Raw genomic sequence first — 22,859 nt, forward strand, 5'->3', positions numbered from 1 at the left:
AAGCTCATCAAACTTCCCTGTTCAAAAATTCTGATAGAGCTTAATCTCTAGCCTCCATTCCCTCTGCAGAAGTCGGGGTGGGGCTCAAAGCTCCAACCCTAGGAACACCTGATTTTTCTGATGACCAGACATACCCTGAGGCCCCACCATAAGTAGGAAAGTGCAGGTATGTACAAAAGGAGCTCATTACGCATAACAAAAGACACTCCTATCACTTAGGGTTTTTAGAAGCTCTGTACTTGGAACCTGAGAAAAGACCAAAATATGTATTATACTACCTATTGTACTACCAGGGTTCCCCCCCCCCAAATATTCTATTTTTCAATAGATTTGCAACAGATAATTTTTGGAGGCAGAGAACATCAACACCTTATCACACAGGTGAAAACTCACCCCATTAGTAACATTTTCCCCCCAAATATTTAGCCAGTAATAACATTATTTATTGGATAAATCCTCCTGTTACTGAGCCTTTTGAGGTGAGCCGCAACAAGGGTCCTCCTGTCAGTTCAGAAGTAAAGGAAAACTTTTACTCTTTGATCTCAGAGTGGAGAGCGGCGAGACCCCGCTCCAGAGCACAAGCTCGCCCAGAAAGGCTGTGGGCGGGGCTGCTTTATAGGGCCCTCCTTGACAGGAAGGGAGAAGGGGCGGGGCTCCCTTGGGTGGGCGGGGCTGCGAGGCTCGCTGTTCCTCGCGCAGGGCCGGGCGCCGCCTCTCTGCGCACGGCCCCTGCCGCCATGTTGGGTCTCGGCGTCGGCGCCGCGGGTCCACAGGAGGAGCCCTCAAGTGCCGCTTTCCTGAGGTGCGCTGTGTGAGGCTTCTGCCCGCCGCGTCCTGTGAGCAGGTGAAGCTAGCCTGGGCACAAAGGGGGAACAAAAGGTTAGTCTCTATTTTATTACCCACATCCTATTTTCCAAGAATTGTTAATGGTCTTTGCCAGTGAAACTCCGTATTTATTTCAGTTGTCGTTTTATAGCGTTCTGTTATTGGATTTTACATTCTGTTTTGCTTAACAGGTTTGTCATTTTTTAAAAGAGAGCACCTCTCTTTTAATTGCTGTCGTTTTAGACTGTATATTGGTATCTGGTCACTCACTCAGGCTTTTGACATATCTGTTCTAAAATTTGGGCTACTTTCATAAATTTACACTTTCAAATGGACTTTTTTATCCCCTTAATTCCAATAAGAACATTTAGAATTTGATTATAAACGCTTTAAATAATTCTGGGAGGAACTGACAGCTTTACAGTGCTGAACCTTCCTATCTATGAACAAAGTTTAAGTCCTCTTATCATAAAGTACTGTTTGTTACCTTGTCTTCCTGAGAAGTTGTATTTTTTCTCATTTAATGGCTCTGAAGCATTTCCTAAATTTCTCCTGTTTGTTCTGTACTCTCTGCTCACGTACTTGATTCTGAAGACACATCCTTCTCACCTTCCGTCCAGTTAGAGAAATAGCTGTTAGCTCAAAAAAGTCACGGACTGTTGTGTCGCCATTGCCCAGTCTTACGCTTTTTACTACCGAATGTTATGAATAAATGGCTACGTGATAACGAAACAGGTTGGAAAGCCCATCATTCAAATTATACTCTAAGTGTGACAGGTAAAGCTTTATAGCACATCCAGTCAACGGAAAAGGCAGGCCTTTCCTTCTTCACCCTTTAAGGAAAGGATTGAATTTAGCTAATTTAATTTATCTCTTGATAAGAGTTACTAATACTGGTCAAAGTAATGAATATGTAATGTATTGATTGTTTTCTTAATTTTATTTTCTGTTTGCTGCCGAGTTGAGCATGTTTTCATAGGTTAATAGGGCACTTGGATTTACTCACCTGTGATTTGCTTTTTATTTTTTCTGCCAATATTTTATAAGGTTTTTTGGTTTCTTATTATTAATTTATAGGATTTTTTTCTTGAAATCTTTTTTTTTTTTAATCCTGTAATGTGATTGTGTTCATTTATTTTGCTGCTTATCTTTTAACTTTACACTGTCTTAGGGTATATCTGGTGTACCAGACTAATTTTGGTCTAATCAAATGTATTTGTTTGTTTAATCCTTTGCCTTAGTGATTTATGCTTTTATTCTATTATGTAAGAAATGTTTTTATATTAAAGTCATAAAAATATTTCTGCATTTTCTTCTTAGTTTCATGTAGTTTGGCCCCATATTCCAGGTTTTTAATTAATTTTAAGTTGTTATTTATTATAATGTGTAGTTGGGAACCATTTATATATATAAATACATATTTCTTTGCAGATAAGCAGTTAAAATCTGACAAATAATTCAGTTAATAGTTAAAGCCCATTTCCCAGAGATTTGTCCAACACCTTTTATTTTTGAATATTGTATCCATAAGATAGGCATCTGTTTCAGGGCTCTCTGGTCTATATATTCATTTATTTGTCTCTTTCTACATCCATATCAGACTGGCTTTGCAATACTTGTTGACATTTGTATCATTAATTTTATGCCTGAAATATTCATTAGTAGATTATTTACTTTTCAGGTTTTTAGTTTGTTTTTCTTTGCAATTTGGGGAATTTTACTCCAATTTTTAAAAACTTACCTATCAACCTGAAAAAAAATCCTACTAGAATTTGGTAAGAATTGTATTGAATTTATAGATTATATGATGGGGATATTTTTAGGACATTAATTCTTCACAGTCATGAATAAATACTAATAACTCTCAGTATTCATAAATTGAAAGACTTGGCTATTAAAATATGTTAGCTCTCATAGGATTAATCTATAAATTCACAGTGATGTCGATCAAATAACCAGATTTGCGGGGGTGGGAGAGGGAATTCTTTAAAGTGATTCTGAAATGTATGTGTGACTATAAAAAGACCAAGGAAAGCAAAGGCAGATTTTTCAAAGGAGATCAAAGTTAGAGGATAGACTGTATCAGATAAAAAGATGTATTATAACACTGAATTCATTAAGACAGTGCAGTTTTAGTGTAGGGAATATCACAAAGACCAGGGCAATAGAACAGAGACAGTCTCCTAATTTATGATAAAGAACACACTGAAGTAAATCTACTTCTATATGGATATATACCCCTAAAATATTTGTGCATATAGTTACCAAAATTCATGGGCAAGACTCTTCATAGAACTATTCAAAAAAATCACCCCAAATTCCATCCATGGATAAATTGTAATATATTCAGATAAAGGAATAATATATATTAATGAGGATAAGTAAACAACAACTGTCGTCAGTAACATGGGTCACTGTCAAAAGCAGTACTCAGTAAAAGAAGTTACTAAAAAAGAGTACACATTGCAGGATTCTGTAAAGTTTAAGAACAGAGAAAATGCAACCATGATGTTTGGAATCTGAAGAGTGGTTATCCTTGTGGAAAATTTAGACACTGGAATGAGACATGAGAGGTGCATCTTAATTGCTAGAAATGCTTGTTCTAGGTGCTTTTTACACAGGTGTGTTCACTTTGTGAATGTTCTTTTGCCCTCTTTTTATATCTTTGCATTTTTTTCAATGCGTGTTTTTATCAGAGTCTAGTCAGGAGACAGTTCATCAATTAATTTAACAGGAATACTTTACTAATACAAATTGTTTACTTACTGATGACCTAAAAATGCAAAAGGAAGAATCACTCCACAGAATCACAGCAATGGCAACCAGAAGGAGCACTCTCCCCTTCTATGAGTAAAAGACAAAGGGAAGGCACGGACATTTTTAAATCATGGAGGATTGAAGGAACGATCTCAAGGTACAAAAACTCAAGACCTTTGGGAAGAAAGTATTGCTCAGCTCTTGCTGATATTTCTGTACTTGAAGGCCAAGGCCTGTGGAACTATGGTCTAAACACTAGAGCTGGAAATGCCCCGTGGTTGGTGGTAGTGTCTCTAACCAGCACCAAGAGAACTACTGTGTGGAGAAATGGACAGGAATAGAACACACAGGGAAGCAAACAGGAAGGAGCACGTCTCTTCCTCCGTCAGATCTGCAGTCTCACTCTAGCAGTCCTATTGGCAGAGCTCCCTGGGAGCAGGCAAAGCAGAAGTGGAGTTTGCATCTCTACCACAGCATCACTAATCAGAGTACAGAATAATGACTTTAAAGTAAAGAGGCAATAGCTTGACAACTGCCAGAATATAGTACTTCAACAAGAATCATTCTCCTCCCAAAGAGGAAAATAAAAGACATTGTACAAGAATTGGAACAAATAATGAGAGATTATTTTATGTCTGTAATATCTAATTGAGACACAAAGCTCAGAAGACATTAAATAAAGAGCTTATACAGTCATACATTAGTAAGTTATAAATGCAATAATCAATATAAGCAATTAAAATTTAAGTGATTAACTGAAAAAAAAAAAGCCATTCATTTTTCAAAAGCCTTACCTTCCTAAAATATAAATACTGAAAAGACCAATGATCCAATAGGGAAATGTGGGTAAATTATTTGAACTTGCATTTCAACAAAAAGGAAATGTATATTTCTTTTAAATATATGCACAATGCCAAACTCATTTAAAATTAAAGGTAAATAGATATATGAAATTTAAAATTATACTAAAATTTTATCAGATTTTTTAAAGTTTGACAAAATACTGTATTGATAACTATATGGAAACATAGCAATAATATATTCCTGGTGGGAGCATAATTGCAGTTTTTCTAAACATAGCAAATTTTCAAGTTATTTGATTAACATGTCCTCTTCCAGGAACTGATCTGTAGAGATAATGAAATATGTGCAATAGATAAAATTGACTCATATTTAAAAGTAATTCATCTTCTCAAAAAAGAATAAAAATATGTTTGTAACTGTTAAGGAAAAAATCATTATTACCAATAAAAAGTTATGCAAAAATAGCATGTATATTATTATACAGTTTTTATTTTTAAAAAGAAAATTCATCTATTAATTTACCTGTGTTTGTATAGAATATCCCTTAAATTATATTCAGAGACACCTGATAATAGTCATTGCTTTGGGGAGGCAAGTGTTAAGTGTTTGGGTTACAGACAGAGTGGGAGACACTTCACTGTATACCTTTACAATATATTCAAAAAAATAAATAAGAATATTTTGCAATGATAATAACCATAGATTGACAGTACTTTCAGTTTCCTCACAGGTCACTTCAATTGATTAGAGTCATTTTCATTAATTTCTCCCATCCATGCTTTATTCAGAGTCAGGAGAGTAAAAAAATATGGAAAGTAGAATGATATTATTCTTCAGAAACAAATACTAATGTCAAGTCATTTTTCTGTAAAGTGTTGATTCATGTCATTGCACTGATGTGAAATAGTTTAATACTTCTCCATGAAAAGATACTACATATTTATGTTAATGGTAAATATTTATTAGGTTTCCAATATCTGAATGTTTTATTAGTTTTGGTGCATTACATGCTATTGACACTGGTTCCACACTTTTATTTTTACTTGAAGATTTAATTTTAAGTATTGACATTCTAATGTATGTGAATAATAATAATAATGATAATAATAGATGGAATAGTAGTAATTTGAATCTCTGAGAGATTTGTTGAGCTCGTAAAGGAGTGTTATATTTTTCAAGCCAGTTAGGTTTAGCACAATTAATATTCCAATCTATAAACCACCCTTTTATTCTCCTAATGGCAAATAGAATTGTTATAATTAAGTTAATGATCAGATTTGTAGCTACTTCAGCCATCTGTGAATGAGCCACAAACACAGAAATGAGCCCCTAGTAGAGATTTATCTCATTTTGCTTCATATGGGAGCCTCACATCAACTACTGCTTTCAAAGACTTATGCATAACAATAGTTAAAATGGTATCAGCCCTTAAGTCCTTATCAAAGTACAAACAGTGCACTGCATACTTTGTAAACAAAGAGCACTGTCCACTAAATGACTTCCATAGCACTTGCTGGGTTGCCTGGTGAAGAGCTGGTTGGAAAAATGAGGCTTTCCTTTCCAGGAGCAAAGGCTACGTTTGACCTCAACTCTGAGAGAGAAAGATACCAGTTCTTCAGTCTCCAGGGGCTGCAGCCAGCTCTCCTAATCTTCCCTGAACAGTTTCCAAGATTTTTGTTGTTATAGCTGTCTGTTTGCCACCAAGTCCCACAGGTCCACTCCCATGCTCTCTTCATTATAAGCAAAACAAAACAAAACAACAGAGGAGAGGCTTTTCTCTGCTGGAGTCCTTCTCCAGAATTCTAGACTCACTGTGTGGCCAGCCATGCCCTAGACCATGTACATCTTTCCAAAGGATACCAAGGGAAGGTGTTCTCTTCTATGAATCCCTCCTTCAAATGCTGGTATTTTCCTTAGAACCTCTTCCTTGACACATTATCTCTTGTAATCATCATGGAGAATTACATTATGTATAATAGTTACCATCATTCTTATGTACAAATGAAAAAAGTGAGTCTTACAAGAAATATATTATTCAAGATCACACATCCAACTAATTATGGTTCATATTTGAACGGAAGTTTGTCAGAACCTTAATCCTTAAGTAACTTGCATGACTGTTTATGTCATTTCATTGTTGTCATTTGCCTTTTATAAATTGTCAGTTGGTCAGTATTGAACCAGGTGATAAGGTGATGCTAAGGTACCTAACAAAAATAAACATTTTAAAACGTTTGGAAACATTGGAAATATATATCCCAAGCTTTATTTCATGGCAGCTCTTCTAAATATTCTTGTTTAAGCATCATAAACTTTTCATGGAATATATAAAAAAGCTATTGCTGGCTTTTCCACAGGTCTGGAATATTACCAGAATCCTTTAGTAAGCTAATTTTGCTTTTCTCTGTGGAATGTCTTGACATGTTTACCTTCTTCATTTTGGGTAGTTAGTAAATTGTCCCCCTAGAATCATGGATTATTATGGCTTTCCTACATTTGACCTCAAGATACTCTCCAGATTATGACATCCAGTATTATACTCCATAACAAAGATGAAATTTTCCTTGTCATCTACAAAAAACAGTTTCCGTATGTAATTCTCATCTATTCAGCCCTCATTCTCTCATCCCTCGAAACTCCACTCATCCTTGGCAGAATAGGATTCAGAATAATTCTTGATTTATAGATCAATGAAATAAGATTGTTTAATCATGGAAAAGCAGACAGTCATAAAATAGTCCAAATTTTGTATATATATAATGTGTTCCCTCTTCTTAAGTATCACAATATCCTATCTCACACAGTTATATTGAACAAATTAAGAAGCACTGTTTTACTCTTGGGAAATCTCATACTAATTACTGAAAGATCAGTAGTTGCCGGGAGTTGAGGGTGAGGAGTAGGGATGAAGAGGCAGAGCACAGAGGATTTTGGGGACAGTGAAAATGCTCTATATGATACCATAGCGATGGATATTATACATTCGTTCAAATCCATACATTGTACACCAAGAGCGAACCCTAATGTAAATTACGGACTTTTAGCGGTTACCTTGTGTCAGTGTAGTTTCACCAGTTGTAGTAAGTGTACCACTTTCATGGGGGATGTTGGTAACAGGAGGTGTGGTGATTGAGGGTATATAGAAAATCAATTTTGCTGTGAACCTAAAACTGCTCTAAAAAATACTCAATAAAGAAAAATTTATTTAAGAAGTACAAACATTTCTAAGAATGTATCATAAGGAAATAAATTTGTATAGGTCTATGTTTTCAAATATCAGTGTATTCTTAGTTTGATCTTAGTCTAAAATCTTAGACTGATAATATTCAAATTATCAGTCTGAGATTTATTGAGCAAATTATGATATATTTCCATGAAACACTATCCAGCCTTTAAAAATAATGATAAAGATGTGTGTATTTGTAACATATGGAGTAATGTTACTGCCATGTTTTTCTAAATAATTGGTGATGTAGGCGGTCTATATATGTTATATTTTCTTAAGAAACATATATATAGAGACAAAACTTGGAAGATTATATAGCAAGACATGGGATTACAGATTTATTTTGCATTTTAATTTGTGTGCTTAGCAGTCTATTCCATTTCTTCAAAGAACAAATACATTTTGCGTAATTAAGTAAATTTTTGAAGAGAACATAAGAAATCACACATGGCAGGAGTAAATTATTTTTAATTACCTTTGGTAAATGTTAATAATTTGTTTTCATCTTATACCTGAGGTTCCCAAACTTAATCATTATATTGCACGTCAGCCAATTTGAATGTCATGATTGAAATCAGAGGCATTTGTTTTGATATTTTATATCTGACACTTTACTGATAAAATGATGTGGGAAATACATTACCTTTTATTATAGGTTATAAGATACCAAACACAAAACCCCTATAATCCTTTCGGATCAATGTCATGTTATTTCTCTGGATATGGAGATGCCTAATTTCCTTCGTACGTGGCTATTAATGCTGAAAATTTCCAATAGTTAAATTTTATTTCAAAGAGCACTGACAATTATCCAAAGGTATATATGAAATGGTATAATCAAGGTTTATTAAACTGTATATTCAACAGATACCTTGAAACAGCGAATATCTTTTTGTTTTCCTTTAATAATCCTGGGGGAAAAAATGAAGGTTTTGAGGCCAGAAACATTTTATTATTTAGAGTGCTGTAACCATCTCTCTCTTTAATATGAGCTCAGAAGCAAAACAGAACAATAACAGTGAAACAATAAACAGCTGCCACCTCTGCTTTTTCTCTGTGAATACTTTTTCTGTATGAATTCAAATTTTCTCAGGAAAATGGAACAGCGTTTTTCATAATCAATGTGGTTAAAGTGCATCACTACCATTTAGAGTTGGATTGAGATACTGCAGAAATATTTTTTCTTTAACATAACAAAAGCAATTTAAAAATCAGAACATCTTCACCATATGATATGAATGGCTAGATAATGGCAGATTTTATTTTATAAAGTATTACAGTCAGACTGTTGGTGTTGACATACACCTCAAATAATCGAGGATAAGCTTTGTTATTTTCCCATTAATATGAGAGTACTGAGAAGAAAAATATGACAGTAGCTACTGTGTATCCTCATTAAAATTTTTTATTCAGTTTTCAGTGTTTATTTTCTTTTCTGGAGTTCGTCTAAAAATGTTTAGTTTGATTGCATCTGTTATTGATGGATATATTTCGGTATATGACAGATTCACAGAAGTAAGTAAGACATAGCGGCTGACATAAATATAATCAATTAGGGAAGATGGATCTCTTACCAAGTAAATTACAACAGAGTGTGAGGTGCAGTGGCAGAAGCAGAGTTGAGTGAGTGACTTCCATTGTTTTGGTTTTCTTTTACCTAACTGTATAGTCTACTGGTTTTCAAACTTTAACATGTAGCAGAACAACATGGAGTGTTTTCATTGTAAAAGAAGTTGCTGGGATACCTTCAGAATTTTTGAGCCTGTTGGTCTAGGAATTTGCGTGTTACAAGTTTCCAGGTGATGCTGTTGGTGCTAGTCTGGGACCATACTCTGAGAATTTTTTTGAGTGTTTAATGCAACCACTCCCAATATGTAATACAATATATGTGTAATGCAACCACATTCCACCTATCTATAGAATAGCCTTACAACTTCCTTTTTTGTCTTTTACTTCTATTTTTTTCTTTTTTAAAGAACATTGAGGCAGAGTTCAGGAAAATTACATTTTAACACCCAGTAAAGATGATATATAGAAAGATATTCCAATCTCCTCACCTTCCTTCTTGTGATTTTCGCAAAAGCTTGGTGAACTCTGTTCAAATTGATAGATAAAAACTCTAATCTGCTTTTGAATCAGGCAAGTTTTAATCACCTTCTACGATAATGACATCAATATAGATAGCTAATTTTCTTAGCTAAAGTTGATTTAAGTAAAAATGACAACAAAACTAAAGTAAATAAAATTATGCTATATATATATTTTTAAACTCTCACATTGTCAATGTTTCAAATCATGAAGAGTTCAGTGAACAATAGACTTAAAGAGATACAACACAGTTAATAGAGTCTAGGACACAGTTTTTACAAATAGAACTTCTTTCTTGTTCCTGTTTCAGACTCTCCAGTCAGTTCAATTTTCCTATATTTGAGAGCAACTTTGTGGTTCTAGAGTTGCAGTATCTACTAGCCTGGGTTGTAGGTTTTTTACTATTTGTGGACTTTAGGAATCTGAAAAATCCTTATTTATAATCTCTTTGAATATTTTCTCTCAAGTCTTTATTTTTCTGGATAGACTTTTGGTAAACATTCTATTTCCCGGTTCATCAATTTTCTCTGCAGTTGTCTCAGATCTGCTGTTTAATCCTTCTTCCCACTGAGTTTTCATTTCAATAATGCCATTTTTATTTCTAAAACATCTATTTTGTTATTTTTCAAAATCACACATCTGGCTTCATAATGTGTTATTATTTTCTCATGTTTTTAATTTTATACTCATTATCACAGAGAGTTCTATTATCTGACATTCCTTGGCATATAGTCCTGTGTTTGTAGTGTATATTGGTTCTCAGTCATTGAGGATTGCTTACCTATATCTTCTGTAATTTTAGCTAGTGTACATACCTACAGCAGGGCATTAATTCATTAAAGTCCTGTAGGGCTTGGGTTCAGGGTATGTCACTCCAAAGAAGTCTTGCTTCTCTGTCTGTGGAGCACTCAAGGGTAATAACAATTGTGAAATAAAAAATTCATGAATGTATTTTGTCGTGTGGTTGCTACACGACCTAAGTAATCTAAATTTGATCTTCAAATTAATGTGAGAGAAAAGCTGCTGCTTATGAATTCTTTTTCCCCCATTCAGAACTTACATAAACAAAAACACATAAAAAACACATAAAAAAATCCTATCATTTTCATACATTGGGCCAAAGGAAGAAAATTTTAATTCATTTTCATCAGTGTTGTAGCACTTTGGTGATCAAAACTTTGTACATTTTCTCTGTTGCAGTTCCCAGAATTTGAAGCACAGAGGCTCATACTTCACCTCTACCATGAAATGACATTAAAAAACAGCCACTGGGCAAAACACAATCTCCTCGTGGGTGGCCACAATATCAGTTTAACTGTGCTACGTGTCTCTTCAGATTTTAATCCTCTCTTCAGTAGCTGCTGATAATACCCCTTTTATTTTACTAAAAGCAAATGTATGTATCTAAAACATCCTTTTACAGTCCATTCCATATTACCAGTTTTATGGGTAGAAAAATTTTATTTTTTAGTATGCTCATTTGCCATTCAAAGCATTAGTAATATAAACTGTACCATCTCAGTGTGGAAGATTAAGGCAAATATTCTGCTATTCCTAATTTACAGAAAGTTATCCCCTTGATTTGTATGGGCCCAGACAGATCAGTTTTCCCAGACAGTGGCTCAGTTTCTTTTCCATTTTCTCATGTAGTCCAGACAATAGTTTCTGCTAAATATCTTTATATTTATCTGAAAATAATGAGTCTTAAAAAAATCTTACTGTCTGTGATTTTAGTAACAGTAACAAGATCAGAGATCATGGAGAGTTTATGTTTTTAAAAACATAAATGTAACAGCTCATTTAGCAATGTGTTTTAAAATGCAACCATAAGTCATTAAAATTGAACAATAGTTGTCAGGAAAAATGAAAAATGTGCATTTTGTGATATGTTCTTTTTTTCCTATCAAATGTTTACAAAATATTCACAGTTCTGACAATTTTTAATAAACTACAAATTATTAGGGCATTTCTAAAAAGAATACTTTGATTTCAAGGGAAAACTGTGATATAAGAGCACCGCCATTGACTATGTTGATCGGTAAGAACTGAAGTGATTTTAGAAGGCAAGTCATGAGAAAAACAATTTAAATGCTGGAAAATCCAAACTAAAGACAATTCCTACTCCAGATAAAGGGAGTAAATTAGTCATCGAAATATCTTCTCAAGAAAGCCATGTTTCTATTGTCTATTTTTTTAAGGTAAAAAAAAAAAATGATGCCAGCAACTTTTAAAAATGTTACTTCTCCTAATTGTATTTAAGTGCTCTTATTTTATCAGAAATATTATAGCTCATGTTACATTAAAAGAAGAGACCCATTCTGAGCTAGTCTTTAAAAGATAATAAAATTTAAAAATAAAATATTCTTTAACGTCAATACAAATTTTTTTTTCTTAGCAATTTGAAGTTTCTCTGTCAACTTTCATTGTTGAGACATCTTTCTTTGTCCCAGTACAGATAAAAGACTTCAACAAATTTTTTTAAAAGCAATAACCCCAACATCTTTGGCTTGCAATTCTTTAGAAATCTAAAAATTCAGAAGGCAATTACCTTGATTAAACTATAAAACATAATTCTATGAAGAACAGGATTTTTTTTTTCTGATACCATTCCAGGTTATCTTTGTTACAGCAAAGCAGAGCTATTATCATTTATCATACACTTTATTATATGGGATTTTATTTTGTACTCATAACTATATTATGTATGTAGGGGAATTATTACACTGACACAGCTTGCTGGTCCTAGTTCAAATAACTGTTTGATGAAGTTTTCCCTAACCATCTAAAATTCACAGATTTCTTACTCTGTGCTCCCATAGTGTGTTAAAAAATATTTATTTAACCATTTTAACCATGTAACTAAAAATCGCAAATATACTAAAATGTTTATCAAAACAAAACAAAGGAAAACACACCTGTTACCTGTTGCCCTGCCCAGATTCTTCTCACTGGACCTGTGCACAGTTTTAGCTGTGGTGTGTAAAATTGGCCTTGAGCTAATGGAAGTAGCCTTGCCCCCAGAGTTTAAGTCTCCACTTAATGATCAGCTGATACGGAGATCCAAACCCTTGTCTCAAAGACAACTACAGCTCTTGTTCCAGAGCTGCTCTGGAGTCAGGCTGAAGCTGGTCTTTTTGCTTCACTTTCTTCCCCTGCCCTATCCTGCTTGCCTCACTCCCGGTGTTCCTATTTCTGTTTCTTTTGGTCTCTCAGTATCTCTGCTTTCCTCAGCTGTCCTGATTGTCCACTGATACATAAGGGGAGGCTTTAACATACTTGTCTCTGTATGTGTAGTTGGGTTTTGTTGACTAGGGAGTGGACTTTTTCTGGGCCTTTTGATATATATATCTTTTCTCTCTGGCCACTATTTCTCCAGAGAAGTCTCTTATTTGCTTTCTGGGCACATTTAAGCTTAGTTGCCAGGATTTTGGAAACTAAGAGGAGGAGGAAAGCTGGGAGGTGTCTATATTTAGTGTATAGATTTTCATTTAAATTCCTCTACTCTCAACTCATAGCCTCACTCATGCCCTCAACCTTGCCGACACCAGGAGCATTTCTCAGAGAATGAACCTCTTTTAATCTGATGGGGTGGGGAAGTAGTCATTGAATTGCTCTTCCCAGTAGGAGTGGGGACCAGCCAGAGCCATTAACTGATCCTAAAGCAAGCTTTCAATAACTTTTCTTCTTTTTACATACTTTTCAACATTTTTTCTTTTCACATCCTCATCTTCTGTGGTGTCGCACACTTCAAAGATTAAAGAATTCTTGGGACATGTTGTTTGATTTCTTGCTGCATATACCTTTGTAGACAACATATTTTACATTTCATTCACTGTATGGCATTACCATCACTCATTCAACAGGTATATATTAACCAACTATTATTAGCTAGGCACTGTTTGAACTCTGGAATGCAATACAGGATGCAGACAAAAATTGCCATTGTCATGATTTTAGGAAGAATATAAAGATAACCAAATAAATAAGTTAAAATATAATGTTTCAGAACATGAGAGTGTTATGGAGAAAATTAAGGCAGGAAATGGGGATAGAGAGCTGGAGCAACTTAGTTGCAGTTTTTAATAAGAGTATCAAGGAAGATCTGCAATGGTGAGAATAGACTGTGGGTGGAAAGAAAAGAAGCAAAGAGATCTGTTAGGAAACTAGTAATTTAGGAGTAAGATCAAGGAATCTTGGAAGAGATGATGGGGGCTTGGCAGCAGAGACTGAGAGAGATGATAGACAGTTGGTATTAGTGGAGATAAATAACTGTATTCTGCATGAACTCAAGGGCAGATCCAACAGAATCTCCTGACTAATTATTAGCAACTAAATATAGGAAGAAAAGGACATAGAAAAGTGAAAAGTGAACCCTGGAGAGATTATGTATATTGTTGAAATAAATTTCTAGGCCTGAGATGGAGCTGTTCCTGCCCAGGGTACCTCAGGAAACCAAAACTTAGATAACTTTTGTGTTCCTGTAAATGCTACACTTGACCGTAAGTGTAGTATATCCAGTCAGCCAACCCCCAAACTCCAAGCCAACTCTGGGCACTATATGTATTTCCTGTTCCTTAATCTTTCTAAATAAGATCAGATAAGCAACCCCAGCCAAGCAATTTAAGCTGACTACTTCTTCCTTGTTTCCTTGCTTTCTTCTTTGAATTAAGCTTGCAGCCCTTTCCCCTAACTTTGCAGTTCTTTAAACTCTTGAGAGTGGAGACCACCTGCTTCATGAAATGTTAAATAAAGTTTGTTTGTATCATCTTAATTGTCTTCTTTGATATGTATGTCTGAGGTTGGCAGATGGATATGAAGCTGAGAGTACTTAGAATATAAATGATATTTGTATGTGGGGCTATATGTTATCATTGGAGAATACTGTAGATGAAAAACAAAAGAATATCGAGGACTTAGCTCTGAGTCATACCTACTTTCTTTAAGTGCTTGAGGAAGGAAGAAACCATCAAATGAAACAGCAGAAGCAGCCAATGGGGTAAGAGGAAAAGCAAACAAGCATGGTGTCTGAAGCCATGTGAGGAAAGTGTGCCGGTGAGGAGGGAGTGATCAACTGTGTCAAGTGCTGTTGGTAAGAAAGTCTGAGGACTGAGAGTTACTCATTGAATTCAAGAACAGAGAGGTAATTGATGTCTTAACAACAGCACTTTTGCTGGGGTGTGGCTGGAGGGGCCTGAAATTCTGATTGGATTAAATGAAGGAGAGAAAAGGATAAGAGAAACTGGATACAGTTCTTACAGATAGCTTTCCTGTGGAGTGTAATTTTTAAAAAGAAAGTAAGAAAATAGAGCAATATTCACAGTGGTAGTGAATAGAGGCAGTGGTAGAGGCTGTTGTCGTGTATTAATAGGCTGTATAACAGCTTCTTTGGGTGCTGATGGGAATGACCCAATAAAGCATCACAATGAGAGGGCAGAGTTTCAAATGGGGATGTCATATCTGAGTCAAAGTTCTAGAATATGCCAGAAGGGATGGGATATAATGCACAAATGAATGATGTTAGATACAAGCATGAAAAGTTAATGTTTCATTTAGGTGGGAAAGTAATACTTTAGTCCCCAGAAAAGACTCTCATTAGCCTGCTGGGTCCAAGAGCTCAGTCCACAGATGAATGATAGTTGCTTGGATAGAGGAGCACATCACCCAGAGTCACATGGAACACTGGAAAGACAGCTCCCAAAATGAGCAATGTGATGTTATTACCAAATATGTTTGGAAAACAGAAGCAGTAGTATGCGTAAAGAAGTCAACAGCTTGGCAAAGAAAAAAATGTTTATACAATTTTATCTTTGATTAAAGTGTGACTTCAATTTTTACTTTAAACACTTTATTTGTACTTTTGTTGCTTATCGGACCACGAATTACTACAATGATCCATTAAAATTTAGAAACATTCCAATTTTGAAATTAAGCATCTGTAATTTCTCACCCCTGGGCTCTGACTCTTTGGAAAGCAGAAATTTTTGCTAGCAGAGTATCTAATTGTTAGAAATTGCTCAGCAGTTGCCTGATGAATGATGAAAAGAATATTCACTTACGATAAGTGGTGCATTTATAACATAATGAAATTGGGCCTGTCCACTCACATAGTAGGAGATTTTCCTTTATAGCTATGGTTGGATTTCCTGTTGTATCCTTGTATTGTACATACCAGTAGTGAATTTGTTCTTTGTTGTTTTTGCAGGAGTTGCTACAGTGGTCCAACTTGAAATCTAGTTAGGGTGAATAGACACCGTCTTTCAAAAAATTTTTTGCTGTATGCATGTACTATTTGATGTAACATTTTTAATTGTCTTTTCTCTTTTATATGTAATTAAAGGAGTATTTTCAATAAAATCAATTTCTATTACATTAAGATAAAATGCATTATATACGTAGGTACAATATAAAATAGTATGCAAATAATACAAGGTTTTAAATAAAAGTACATATTTTAATAAAGGAGAACATAAACTAAAATTGTTATTATATTAAAATAAAACAGCCCTTGTTTCAATAATAGAATAAGAATACTCTTCAAGTTATGCCACAATCATATTTTATAGGCTAAAATGCATATAGTAATCATTTACTAAAAGAAGGAAAACAAACTTTCATTTTTTAATTTAATGACTTCCAGTAAGTATTTCCAATTTTCAAGAATTATATACTGATGGTAAATATCTTCATGTGTTCCAGAATGTGTTTACATTTTAATAAAGAAGAAAAAAATGAATAAAGCAATAAAGCACAAAGTTATCCACAAAGAAATGATTTATGAAGTATGTCAGTATAAAAATAAAGACTGGAGAAATGAAAAACGTACCTCAAAACCACATACACTCAAAAACAAATAAAATCCTGAACTAAAGAAGAAACATGGAAAGAAAGTGAATGATAAAGCTGACATTTTTCTGCTTCACAACGAGAAATGGCTGCCTTTTTGTTCATCTTGGTCGGTAATTCCATTATAGGTTTCAGATTAGTGTGCCCTTTTTCATTTTTAAGTCATTGAGAAGAATCTGTAAGTCAGTAGCTGTCTTTATGAGAATTGAAGTTTGTTTACACTAAAGAAAGTTTTTAAGTGTGTTTTTGTTGCTGTTAAAGCTTATGTTTCACCTTGCATAAAGGAAAACTATTCTATATTTTACAGCACTTCTAACAGTTTTACTTACCACTGCAAGTCAGTGTGCATTTATCAAGCCTCTACTCAATACACTATTCAAAGCATGCTTTTGAAATGTGTACTGACATTGACACTGACACTTTCCATTATCAGCAAGTGGGTTATTTTAATTCAAAATGACATAATCAATTGAAGGAGAAACTTTTTCACAGAGACAATAAGTTACTCCTTTTTTAGTAGACTGTTTTTGCATATCTTACAAGTTCAAGTGTATTCTGATCATTTATATTCAGGTTTGATTTACCTTAACTTTTTAGAATCTATTGAAGGTTGTTTTTTCTAGAAATAGGCTCTGGGGGTGGAGTTTAGAATGCAAGCTGTTTGTTAGGGAATGACCTTGGTATAAATCAACTCCTGTGAAAGGAAGAGGAGGGAAGCAAGAGTGGGCAGAAGGACAAGTTTAGCTGCCATGTAGGTCTGGCTGCAGCCTTGATTGAACACACAAGAGAGCTGGTGCTAAATGACCCCCAGGGTTGTTCCAAATACAATGCCGTAGAATGCCAGGATACCCTGCCTCCATCAGACATTGGCTAAGATGTCTTGGAAAGGACATGACCTCTCAGATTGGACTGGCAGGTGAAGACTCTCATCCTGGCAGCTGGCCATGGAGTCCTACACAGCAGGATTCGGGCAACACATTGCTGTGTCTAACATAGATTCTAGATATTCTTAGTTGGCAGGATACTTAAATCATGTAGAATTCATTGTATAGAAAATTATATATTTGTCACAGTGTCAATCTTGGGGTTATACTATAGAGAATTAAATACTGGGAACTTAATTGAAGAAATAGAGGTAGATGTATTATACTTAATACCATTACTTGCTCTCAGTATTTACATTCCAAAATGGATATGAAGCATTTGAAAGGATTTTATAGTCATTATAGCTTGATGTAACAAACTATGAAAGGAGTTAGGGTATTTCCTATAATTGCTCTGAATAATAAGAGATTTTACGAAAATCATAGCACTAATTGCATCTTCCCTAATCATAAGGATGAAAACTTAACTTTATTTGCTACCTGTTGCTTTTTAGCCCAGGAGAGTCATGAGCATGCATTTGGAATGTAATCTCATTCCCCTTCACCAAGATGCAGCAGAAGACAGATTCTGACATTCACTCTTGCAGAATTTCAGTATAAAAGGACTCAGTTCAGTGTTGTTTTTCACTTCTATAGGTGCGCAGTACTCCTCTACTTCTGGTCACAGAAATCATCTGCTAAGGTAATGAAAAAGTTTCTCTTTCCTTCACTCATGATGTCTTGATATAGTGAATTTTTTTTCAGTGCATCTCATCCTCCCACCCAAAATCATTACTATTACTTTACTGCCCACTTTGCCTTTTTTTTGGTCCTGTTCCATTCATTATTTCTAATGAATGCATATGACCTATACAATCGATATGCAACACTAAAAAATAAGTTATATGATATGAGACTTCGGTTATCATCCTGGACTTTGAAAAAATATTAATTTTCAAAAGATAAATATGTAAATAAATATGTAAATAAAACATATTTACCTGTGGAGATCTTAACCATCTCTGTTACCATTGAAAATTATGAATTGGCTTATCTGAGAGATTTTGTTGTCTAAAAAATTCTTCTTGTGATTACTAAATTTTGAAAAGCTAGAACTGAAAGATGAATTATCAGTCTAAAAAACTATCTAAAAGTTAAGGCACTAGCAAGATACTAATAGGCTTCTTAAACAATTCCAGAGTGTTCCACCTATCAGACCTAGTAATGAAAATAAATTTCTTCCTGTGATGTGCTGCTCAATTCAGTTAAATTAGTAATGAAATCAGTAATAAAAGATTTTGCTTTTAAAACTTTCTGTTAACTCTAAATGTATATATATGTTTAGCTTCAGTTAAAGAAAAATATATGAATATTTATTGGTAATCATAAATAGACTATGGGACTAACTAAAAGCGTAATTTCCTAGATAGCAGAGGGTGTTGCTTTTAAAATAAGGCTACAAATTTTTTTGACAATTGTCTTATTGCAAGGTGGGGCTTCCTCCCATTGTGTCTGAGTGGGTTTGTAATTTCTTTGACCAAGAGAATATGGTAGAAATGACTGAGATTTTCAAGGCTTGGTCAGAAAGTCATGTGTCTTCTGCCTTGTTCCATGGAACACTTGCTCTTGGAGTCCAGGGACAAGATGTAAGAATTTCAGTTATCATCAGGCCACCAAACTTTGAGGAAGCCAAACCATGTGGAGATGACTCAGGTCAGAGTTCAGGTCAGCAGACCTATCTGAGCTCTTAGAATCACTCACCCAGGTGCCAGACATGCCAGTAAAAGGGCCTCCTGGTGATTCTGGTTCTGGCCCTTTGAGTCACTCCTCAGTAGCTGAGGCTTCCAAGTTGAGGCTCCAGGCCTTGTGAGGCAGAGACATGCCTGCCCTATGGTACATATCCAAACTCCTGACGCATCGGACCTCTGAGCATGATAAAAGGATTGTGGCTCTGTGTCACTAAATTCTGAGGTGATTGGTATACAGCAGTAGGTGTTGGAATGCTCAGGTGCTACGATTGTATGAACAGTCTTATCCCAGTAAGAAGAGAAAGAAGTGAAGTTCTTGTTAAAGTCTTAACTTCAAAAATGTCCAGCACAATTCTCCAATTATAAGATGTTCCCAGATTCAGACCCAGAGTAAATGTCAGTCATTTTGGTATACAAATCAATGCTCCAACTTATATTTTTACTTAAAAATTTTTCTGTATAAAGTTTACTTTGAAATGAGAAACTTTGTATTCTTTTAAATTATTTTGTCTACTAAATATGCACCAAGTGATTTACATATATGTATACGATAAAAGGCAAAAATGTAAACATTTTGTTAGTAATAATTTAACCAAGATTTCTTGATAACTCTATTCAAAAGTAGTAGGATGTATGTTATCCACAAGAATAATATAGCTACCTGTTAAATTGATTTTGGATGTGTTACATAGGTGTTTCAACAGGCTGTCTATTGACTGAAAATAAACATTTAGTAAAACCGCTTTCAAGGTACGATATTCAATAGCTTTCCATTCCTCTAAGTAAGAACATTTTGCCTCATATTAAAAAAAAAAAATCCTTCCTGACTTAACATTTTCTTTTTTAGGCTTTTCCTCAGGCTGAGAGTTTACTAGCTAATCAGCAAAACTCCCATAAGCACCTATCGAAGAGGAGAGAGAATAAAAAGACTATAAAATTACTATATACATTCAAGCCATTAGTGATTTAGAACTTTTATTAAAAGTTTGCTGAGAGTTCCAAGTATTTACAAGCTTGAAGACCAAGCTACTGATATGTTCCCCATTCAACTCTCAAATGGCATTAGCTTTGGCCTCTGATATTAGTGCATTTCATAAAATGCCATGGATTATGTGTAATATTTGGACAGATCTATGTACTATCAGAACTGGAAGGAAGCTTGGTGGCCGAGTTCAAACCACCAACTTAATACCGGTATTGAGTTGCTTCACTGTATTACTGCCTCAATGATCTTAAAAAGAAGTTGCCATATCCTTTTCACCAAATCAGGTTCCAGCAAAGCCACAACCAAACTCCTCTCTCAAATGCATCTTAAATTCTTTATGTAGGAAATCTGTCTGGCAGATTTTAGAAAGTTAACTGCACCACCACCACAATATTGATACCTCATTTTTCCATAACTTTTGAGATAGATATCAGAAAAACTCATAAGATGTTAGACATAAATAGACATTTACATCTATGCAAAAGGCTTATTTAGTAGTGCTGGGATACAGAGATTCATTTTTATAGTGTTTTGTATTTTTTGTGGGTAGTTTACAGTTTCTGCTCGATTCTGACATCGTAGATACTTCTTTGTCTAAATCATATCACTAAGAAATGGACATCGACCACAAGGCCAATTTTTACTAGCCTGTTTTATTTCCCTCCTTAAATCTCTAGGTTAGTAAAATTTTTAAGAAGTTGGACATGAAAATTGCAAGCTGCACTGAAGGTAAAATGTTATGTAGTACCATGAAGAGAGAACTGAAAAATGTATCTGATGGGACATATCAGCAATCTGAGACATAAAGCAAACATACATTCCCCTTTTCAGCTTTTATTGATATTCTGGACCTAAGAGCTCCATAATGCTGTATGGGAGTCCTTCATGGATTATGGAATATTAGGGGCCAATTCTTCAGAGATAGAGTCATGAATGGACTTCATTACAGCACCTGAGGATGTCATATTTTATCAGCCACAACAATTTGAAGTGCTTAGCCAAAAAAAAAAAAAGACATGGTATTATTCCCTGGAGCTTGTCATTAATAAATAAGTAGGCAAATATCATTACATTCTATCGTAAGTAATGGAATACAGAATGCAGGTATGTTGGATGCCAGATGATCAGCAGTTCTGATTTGCATGGTGCTATTAGGTGATTGTGTTTTTCTATTAAAAAGCATGTGTTTTTTTTTTTTTTCTAAGGAAAACACATAGAACTTGTTTATCCTTTATTTTAATAAAAATCATATATTTCAGTGACTAAACTTCCTCTCCTCAAGCCCTGAAGGTAAAAGCACAGGATTCCTTTATTCCATATTTGATGGAGTGATACGTTGTATAAGAGCTCAAACTCTGGCAATAATAACTCAAAGATTAAAGTCAGAAATGCATCCAATGCTTCTATATTATCCAATCTAAAGACAAGTAAATGTTTTGTTTTTAAAAGGCTATTCTAAAGTATTTTTTTCAAGTAAAGAACATACAACCTTCCTATTTGTAGTTTCTCAAAATAGTCTTTTCCTATATGTAGAGGAAAGTAGTGCTCGATCAATGCATTTTTGGTAATATTATTCTTTACATACATATGTATGATATGATATATAGATATATAGCTAGCTAGATAGATAGATAGATAGACATAGTGAATACAGGTTATTAATGAATTTTATTATTTTTATCTCAGGTCATGTGTGATAGAAACAACCTATTCATGAGGTTTAAAGGGAAACACGTAATGCTAGACCATGGAAATTCAGTAATAAGCAAGAGTCTTCTTCCCCATGGGGAGTTTATAACTTAGTAAGGGGAGGAAAACTTTAAGTAAGTAAAATTTTAAATATTTAAAACTTTAAATAGGTAAACAGAAAATTAACTGTTTTAAATTATAATGAGGTCTATACAAATGATACCCTGATCTTCTATAGAGTACTAGGTGGAGACGAGTTGAAAGACTAGTCATTTTTTTAGTGTCCTTTGATATGTAGTTTCTAGCAAAAAGGATTAAAAGTTCTTGATCTATCTTAGTTCAGTGATTAAATAGAGATACAACCATATTTTATAAATACAGATTAGTGATACCTGTGACATCTGGGTCGTTCAGAGTATTTGGGTGAATATATGTATATCTTAGTTCGGGACACTGATGGCCAGCATGGCACTGAGAGATGAATGAAAATTTTCTTCAAAAATTCCTGTCTTTGAAACAGCTCTATGAACTACAGACTCAAACCATCAAGTAAGTCAATTGGCTTATTCATTATTCATTCATTCATTTATTCACTCATTCAACAGTCTTTATTACCCAGTTGCTCACTTGCCACACCCCCTTTCTGCCCTTCCACAGAGACGCACATGAAGAGTCCCTTAGCAGGAAAGTTTGGGAGGTATCACGTTCGGGAAGGAAAAGCTGGATTGATCAAGCCATGACCAGGATTGTAATCATGGAGCCTTGCTCATAATATAATCACAGTCCATAGCTATACATGGCAGGGCTGAGATCTGAATCCTTGTCTACATAATCTCTCTTTCTTGCATCTTTCATTCTTTCTTAGTTATTATATTCTTGTGTGCTTGCTTTCTGTTTTCTTTTTCTGTTTTCCTTTTATTTTTATTTGATTTTTCATGTTATTTCACCATTTTTCCTATAACTATCTTCCCTTAGGTAAGTTATCCTTTCATTAAAATGTCTTTCTATAAACCATAAGGGGTGATAATGTT

At 34.5% G+C, this 22,859-nt stretch overlaps 1 long non-coding RNA gene across 4 annotated transcripts in view; it reads left to right on the forward strand.

Moving 5' to 3' along the window:
- Positions 1 to 596: 596 nt before the first annotated feature.
- LOC106729909 overlaps positions 597 to 22,859 on the forward strand; it is a 327,331-nt gene continuing 305,068 nt past the window's right edge. For 3 of the 4 annotated variants that reach the window (XR_004314883.1, XR_004314881.1, XR_004314880.1), the window contains exon 1: positions 597 to 879. This is a non-coding gene — a long non-coding RNA (uncharacterized LOC106729909). Of the gene's footprint in view, positions 880 to 18,063; positions 18,110 to 22,859 lie in introns of all 4 variants that reach the window. The other variant, XR_004314882.1, reaches the window with a different exon arrangement.

Source organism: Camelus ferus, chromosome 24 (assembly GCF_009834535.1).
Source record: "Camelus ferus isolate YT-003-E chromosome 24, BCGSAC_Cfer_1.0, whole genome shotgun sequence".
Taxonomy (NCBI): domain Eukaryota; kingdom Metazoa; phylum Chordata; class Mammalia; order Artiodactyla; family Camelidae; genus Camelus; species Camelus ferus.